Below are 8864 nucleotides of genomic sequence, written 5' to 3' on the forward strand. Positions count from 1 at the left end.
CTCTCTCTCTCTCTCTCTCTCTCTCTCTCTCTCTCTCTCTCTCTCTGATCTTGTTCTTTTCTATGTTTTATAAATGGTTCAATAAGTTGATAATATGTAGCTTTAATTAGTGATTGTTGTTTATCAGTAAACCACGTCCTCATTAGAATACACAGTGGTTTGGTGACAATATATAGTAATAGGCTTTTAAAAATAAAAATGTTTAGGAAAGTTTTGTTTCCGTCAAAATACCTATCTATGTAAATATAATTAGCCGATTCTCTTAATTTTCAACCCATGAATAAATATTTTTATTCTCTTGTTGCCTTTCATAGTATCATTTAAAAAAAAAATACATTTATAGTAATTAAGCTTAAGTTTAAATTAAACCTTAATGTATGTATACATGAAATATGAATACCCTAAGCCGGAAGTAAAGTTTGATTTTGATCACCGCCTTGTGATGGGACAGATGAAAATGCATAGCAGATTTTATGTTGGCACCAGAACAACTTTCACAGCAGTTGTTTCTAAATACTATCCCGAAAATCTACTTGATAATAAGGAGGAAACAAATTTCGATAAAGAAGATCGTATTGAAAATTTATATTATTTATGCCAAGGTTCCCAAAATAGTCAGGAAAAAGATTGCTATAGATCTCCAGCTTTATAATGAAAGAATGATTATGACTGTTTGTTGAGTACAGGTTCCATAAAAAAAATTAATTAGCATACTATTTTTTTTTTAATAAAAAGCTAATTAATAAGATCAATCCATCAAAGAGTATGTCTATAAAAAACCGGTTAGAAATAGTACAAGAGATAACGAATTATTATAGCAACTTATATAATGACGACACTAAAGCGAAAACAAAATACCATCCTGAAATAGAAAAGGAAAATAACGAGGACTTGAGCATTCTAGAAGACGAAGTAGAAAAGGCTATTGAAAGATTGAAAAATAAAAAAACAGCAGGCAGTGGTGGTATACCAAATGAGCTTATTATTGGAGGTAAAGAAGCTTTGATGAAACCGCTTGGTATCTTTGGACATTAGCGGTTTCAGAGAAATGATAGAGGATATAAAGGACATCAGGAAATATGGGCTTAATATAAATACATCAAAAATAAATTCAATAGAAATACCAAATTATTTACACAATAGTGATATAATATGTAGTGATATGAAGATAGAATATGTAGAAGAATACATTTACATAGGACAGACAATATCATTCTAAGCAAATATGGATATGGAAATAGAAAGAAGAATAAAGCTCGGGTGGTGTTCATTTTTCTAGTTATTAGCAAAAAACTAAAAACTTAAACTGTGTTACTTGGTTTTTGATTTTTGCTGTGAAAGCAGAAGCGGGCGAGGTGGGAGGCAATCTAGAAATTCAGACTCGAGCATCCTCTAAACATGAAGAATCTTAATGTTTCTCGAATGACTAATTTTATTTTCTCATTGGATTAAAAGATCTAAATAAGTAATAATAAACACCCTAAGGCGATGTGTTTGAAGTCAATGAAACGTTCCAACAAAATAATTATGGTTGGATCCGTCCATCAATAGAACAAGAATGGACGAGGGATGGCGTGAAAATTAGGATCTTTCAGTTTTCATCTTAAATTTATGTAGACCAACATTAAATTATAAATTTTTCCTATTTCATACGTTCAAGCATGCTATAAAATATATATATATAACCGGACAATCAATAACAATAAAGACCCTGAGACAAAATGTTTTATCTCTATTTTTATCACCCTGCTCAAAAATTTCACCGCACTTTCGATCCCCTCTATTCCATCTCCGCCAGTGTGTAAGGAACTTTTGAAGAATGGACGGAGAATGACGTGGAAATCAGTAGTTTTCTGTTTTTCTTTATTTTATGTATACCAATCGAACCTATAATATGTAGTATATGAAATTGATAACTATTTCATGCGTTGAACCATAGCAAATAAAATCAGTTGTGATCATTTTTCCTGAAAACAAATGCAATGAGGGATGAGTAATTGATCAATGAACATTGAGATGATGTGATTCCACGCTGACGTTATGTCATCCGCTAGTATGAAATACATTCTATTTTTCAACAATTTAAATTCTGCTGAACAAATACCCCTTTCAAGAATTATAACATACCTGTTCTGTTATGAAATAAAAGAACGGAATTTCAATTTCACCTCCTTTTGAGAAAGGAGCAATAAAATGAAGGTGGAAGGGTAGACACCTTTCAGTAGATTTTAGTACCGATACCTGCTCCCCTAATCCTCTACCTTAGTTTATTTATAGCTTTATTAGACCTTCAGTTAATACCATTGTGTTATTGGAGTAACTGATTTTTTAGAGCTGGAGGCACAAATTTGTTTTTCTTAGAATAGTGGTTGTAGGTATATAGGTACCTACCTTCCGATGTATAACAATATTAAAATATTTCCGATCACTTATGTACCAAAATTTGACTATAGCCCGGTCAAATATACAAAACGGACTAGAATTGGAATATTATGGTGTAATTGTTTTGGGTTGCTTGTAATTTGTTTTCCTGGGTACTGTACAGGAATAAGTTGCCTTCCAAAGGCTTGTTTTCGCCAAATTTTATAAATAGCGTTTATAAGCTATTTTCAGTTCCTACAATAACATTTTTTAGGTGTTTTTTTGATGTTTGAAAAAGGTTCTCAAATCTTAAACTAGCTAACTTTTCGGGTTTTCAAATTAATTGAGAGATTAAAGTAGTCTACCCCACAATGCATGGCAGTAAACATTCTGGGTTCCATTTTCCTTTCTATTATCGCTAAAAATTAATTACACATCGATTTCCGGAATTCCTGTTTCACTACTTCTTATCTATCTTCACAGATATCTGTTTTATATCGGAAGTCAATTTCACAGACTTGTAAATGCATGTTTTAGGTTTTCGAATAGAAAAATGATTAATGATTTCTCTAATGACCTATGATGAACATTGTATGAAAAAATGTATACTTTATTAGTTATACAATGATTAATTTTGATCATAACTTTGACTTCGGATGGTGTGATTTTTACTATACTATCGATGGCTATTAAAAACAATGTTATGCTTAGAGGGGATTCTTGGAAGTAACGTTTTCCTGAGGCAGGCACCTATTGAGAAAGTTTAGGATCAAGTTTCATTTGGAATACTCTGTATTTAAGAAAATTGTTGATAAATGTAAAAAATTGTCCTCTAAGACGATTTATGCAGTTTTAATAGCGTGCTGATCACACTGTCTCGCCATACAGCGTATACGATACAGTGTCGCATTCCTTTTGAAGACCGTAATCAAGTGCTCTTTATTTAAGGAAGCTATTTGAATTTCCTTTTCCAGTTTCACTATTTGTTCGATGGCAGAGCGGTTTTTCCTTAAGCCACATTGAGAAGTTGATAAGACGTTTGGGGTACCTAAATAATATGTCTAAATAATCTATTATTTACTATTTTTTCGAGGAGTTTCGAAACACATGAAACTATATAGGTCGATAATTTTTGACTTTTATGTCTTTGGAAGTTTTATTGATTAGAATATCGATTCCATGATTCGAGAAAAGCTCCTGTGGTCCAGATTTTATTACAAATGGAACAAAGAAACAGCAGATCGAGAATTGGGGGTTTTCCAAAAAACAATATATATTTATGGAATCTACTAGGATGCAGTAGATTTGTCCCAAGCAACAGTTGTTTGCTACTGACCTCAATTTTTTTATTTTACTCAAATCTTCTGGTGATTTTTTTTAACTTATTAAAAGCCTTTTTTTCATTCTTAATTATATATAGTGAGGCAATTCTCTTTCCACCGCCAGACAAGTCGTCTGTTGTTGAAAATTATATTTTGAGGAACAAATTTCTTAGCAATATTAAGAATCCTTCGGTTGAGTAAAGAAATTTTCTAATTTCATTATTGTAGCGTTAGTGTGATCATCGAATTTTATAAGGATTGAAAAGCGATCGCTTCCGTAAATGCTATCCTATACACCAGGGGTCGTCATCTTTTCTGTATATAAGATCATCTTTTTTATCTTTTATTATTTTTTAAATCACTTATTAAGTTTTCGAATAAATGAAGAAAATTAATTTCCAGACCCAACTGATAGCAGAGTTATCTTAAATATTCGATTTTCCGATACTATTTCAAGATTTTTGCTAACTTAAATTGCAATTTAATTTTTTTATCAACTGCAATAAGTTGTACTATTAGTCCGTAAATATGAAAAGGTTGTTATAAAGCTGCAAAGTATGGTTGATAATGTTATTTCAGTATTACACTTTACACAGGGAACATTAAGGTCTTTATTAAGTTATTATCTTATTAGTGAGAAAGTAAGGAGAATTTAGGATTTTACGAAGAATTTTGTGCCAAGCTCAACTCCATGTGTCCTGATTAGCCGTTATTCTAGTAAGCGCTGTTATAGTCGAAATCGACCTGCAGTTTCTTGTATTTTCAGTCTTGTGTGAGGATTCCAGGTTAGTCGTTTGTCCAGATGTAGTCCTAGGTAGCTTATCTGTTCGACAGGGGTAAGATCAACATTATTAAAGGACACTGTATGGCAGTCGGTAGGTTTACGACGAAGGGTAAAAGTGATTTGATGTAATTAGTTGGAATTTATTTTAATCCTCCAATTAAGACACCATTCTTCGAGGGCTGTGATGTGGGAATGGAGAGTTTGGGATGCAATTAAAGGGTTATTATTAACAGAGAGCACACATGTGTCATCGGCATACGTGGTGAGGATAGTGTTAGGATTGGTTGGGATGTCAGGTGTATAGACGGTGTAGATGATGGGACCAAGGATACTATTAATAGAATATCAGGATGCTTTTTTAGGGATGTAGGCCAATAAGTAGGATTGTTGGGCGATATAGAGATAACGAATTACTATAGGAACTTATATAAAGGCGATACTAAAGTATAAACAAAACAGCATCCTGAAATGAAAAAGGAAAATAAAGAGGATTCGAGCATTCTCGTTATTGCAAGACGAAGTAGAAAAGGCTATTGAAGGATTGAAAAATAAAAAAAGGTATTTATGGTTTACCAAATGAGCTTATTATTGAAGGTACAGAAGCTTTGATAAAACCACTTGGTATCATCTTTAATAAAATAATCAATGATTCCCTTGCGAGTGGAAATTAAGCAAGATTAAAAAAGGAAAAAAGGATATCTTGGAAAATTTTCATTAATTCAAAGTACTTACAAACTATTTTGTAATATATTAAAAAACAGAATAATAAAAATAATTTATTAGGATCATGATATAGAACAGGTTGGTTTCCGATCTATTTTTAGTACATCAGTTTGACTGCTATATATTAATCAGCACATTGAGAAAAGCAGAGAATATGATAGGCAGGTGTATTTATGTTTTATCGACTACTTCAAAGCTTTCGGCTCGATCAGACATAAATATATTTGGGAAGCACTGCGTGAATTGTAAACAAACTCTACATTGAAGTCATCCTGGAGTTATATAGAAACGGAAAAGCATTCGTGGCGTTGGATAGGGGAGGTGATTACTTTGAGGTGGAACGAGGAGTGAAACAAGGGTGTCCTCTATCTCCCATTTTTTTAATTGTGTTTTAAACAAATTATTCAGAGAATTTAATTGGGAAAACCTGGGAATATACGTCAATGGGAAAATGCTGAACAACCTAAGCTTTGCGGACGGTATATGTCTAATATCTTCGGACATTAACAGTTTAAGGAAAATAATAGAGGAGATAGTTGACATCAGCAAGAAATATGGACTTAATATAAATACATGGAAAAAAAATCATGACAAATTCATTAGAAATACCAAATTATTTACACAATAGTGATATAATATGTAGTATATAAAGATAGAATATGTAGAAGAATACATTTACTTAGGGCAGACTATATCATTCAAAGCAAATATTAATATGGAAATAGAAAGAAGAATAAAGCTCGGGTGGTTTAAATATTGGTCTCTCCAAAAAGATCTTTAAAAGCAACCTATCACTGGATCTTAAAATCAGAGTCTTGACTACATTTGTATATCCCACGGTTCTCTACACTCCTGGCTCAAACATGGGCGATAGCAAAAGACTTGATCTGAGGCTGAATACCTTGCAAATGCAGCTCCTAAGAAGTTTAATGTTTATTAAGAAACGAGAAAGAATAAAAAATAATGAGATTCTTCAAAAAGTGAACATTAAAAGTCTTAGGGTTGAGGCCCACCGATTGAAATGGAGCTGGACTTGGCCCTTGGCCAGAATGAAAGAAGGTGGATGGACCAAGGCTTGCACGGAGTGACATATACGGTAAGAGTAACGACTACCTGGTCGGAACCAAGGATCAGGAAGGATCAAAGTTGTAGAATGCTGAGAGAAGTGTCCAAAACTGGAAAGACACACCAGATTATGTCGGACAGAAGTGGTTGAAGTGGACCGATAATTTATCCGATGCACGCTAATATTGGAGACCATTGCAGACGTGGAATGGCAGAAGGAAGTATATACGGGTATATCAAGTGGACAAAAAGTACAGAGAAACCTGACGAAGCAGTGACCCAAGCAACCTCGGCCTACTATCAGTCAGTTCATACGGTCAAGGATTTTCCCCATTCGTGATACTCTTTGGGGTACAGGCAAGGCGGAGGGATTACAGAGGTGCGACGACGGGAGAAGGGGAGATCCTAAATAACGGCCTAGTGCTCAGAAAAATATGGACCAAGGTGAAAGGAAGGATCGAGAGGGAAAACAGTAAACGCGTGGTCCAGCAGAATTTGAATGCCAGAGTCATGACAGAAACTATCCAAATAGTGATGATTGTTTATCGAAAATTGGATTCCCATAGAAGGAACGAAGTTCAGTGCTACGAGGGGCCATTCAGGATCACAGTAATTATGGAACACAACATAGTCAATTGAAAGCTTGATACATCCGAAGAAGCAGAGGACGGTTCACATTGAACAACTAAAACTCTAAAACGACGTCATCTCTGGTTGCGAAGTACCCTCTGATCATCACTAATGGAATAAATTGAATATCATTGTGTTTATTTTGTTCTTTGTATATTTATATTTTTTGAATTAATGAGTTAATAATTGTAAAGAAATGCGAGTTTTGCTGTATAATTATTTTGCTCTGTTCTGGTGTCATTTTTATTATTCACTTTGTTATTCTTCTGTTATATAATCTATTATGATTTATTATCTTATCATCTTTGTAATCTAGCGTGTAGTTATGTATGCTCGAAGCTGAGAAGGAGTTAACTTTCCATTTTATTATAATTATTGTCACATTGCTATTGATTTTATATTTGAATACTGTACCGGTAGTTTACGGGAAATGCCCGTAAACTAGCGGGGGCGAATCAGCTGTTGGAGTAGATGTATGTATATATAAATGTACTGGACTGAATAAAGCCATTTTCTTATAATCCAATCCACATGGAATGGATACAACAGAACGCCAGATAAGTATCTCAATGTACACCTTCAAGTACCAATGGTTGGAAAGGTAGTGACCAATTCGAATTATGTAACTACACGTAATGTAACGTACTAATTTGTTTTCTGTTTTAGAGGGATTAGAGAGAAAAAATAAAAATAAAGCCATTCTATTTCTGGAACCCGTACGTCATTTCACATCCTTTTATTCACTGTTTTCTCTCGATGATACGTGTGTGGTTTTTTTCTTTTCTTTACGAGGGTCGGTGGAAATCTTCACGGCAGGCCGTAATCAAGGCACGGATAGGCCCGTACCTATGGTGTGTGGGATTTTTACCCACTAAAACCTCCGCCCTACACTTGTTCATTCCTCTCTCAACCTCTTGAGGACGACTGTGGTGAATTTCTTCAATGCATTCCAGTGCTTGTCTGAGAGTAGCATATAGCTCACCACATTTTCTGGTGTGATGCTTCCTACACACACTCTCTCTCCAATTCACTTCTTTCTGCTGCAAAGGGAATGCAAGTGAAAAACACGTGCTCCGCGGTTTCCTGGACAGTCTGACATCCAGAGTATTCTGGTGGCTTTTGGGGTTTGGAGATCATTTTAAGTATAGATAATTTCCAGGGGTGAGGAAAATATGTGGGACGGAGTACGGCATGTAGGTGAGGAATAGGATGTTAAGGAATGTTTTTTTTTTCTTTAACCATCATACATAAATTTTGTTGGAACTAATTAGTTATCAGTGCTATCATCCGTGTTTATATCATTTTCTCATTAAGCTGTGTTATTTTTAGGTCGGATCTGTGATAAGTCTTTTAGTATCTTCCAGCATGTCTTCTCCTGAAATATCAGTCCTCGTGGATTATCAGTAAATTTGTTTACTCTATTTAATAGAAGACATTTCTATTAATTTAATCATTTAGTTGAAAGATATTGGGTATTTTTTTAATGTACTTCCGAGCGCCTTCAAGATTAGTACTGTGATTTCTAACTTTTGGTCAAGCTCTATTGTGGAAGGAGGAGGGTTGAGCGGCATCATTTGACAACAGAGGTCACTGTTAGTAATGTTAAGTTATTGCTTTTGTCTACACTTATGTTAGGTCATTAGCAAGGGGTGCTACAGTAGATCTACTATTAAAATATACTGGACCTTCAGCAACTGTTTAAAAGCCATCCCTAAAAGACAACTAAAACTGATTTAGTTTTTGATATGAAATATTCATTTTGTATAGTTCATTTAATACCAACCAATTGTTTCTTACTTTAAGAAAATAGGGGATAAGTATAAATGTAAACAAATTTAACCATACAACAAAAGGACCATAAAATATTTTAATTTATATTATTATTGCAGTTGATATAAAATCAAGTATGTTATGGAAATGAGTTAATGATGTTATCATGAATTTTTAGATGGAAAAGTACCATCAAATTATCTTATCTC

Source organism: Halyomorpha halys, unplaced genomic scaffold (genome assembly GCF_000696795.3).
Source record: "Halyomorpha halys isolate HHAL.00 unplaced genomic scaffold, Hhal_1.1 Scaffold1001.1, whole genome shotgun sequence".
Lineage (NCBI taxonomy): Eukaryota > Metazoa > Arthropoda > Insecta > Hemiptera > Pentatomidae > Halyomorpha > Halyomorpha halys.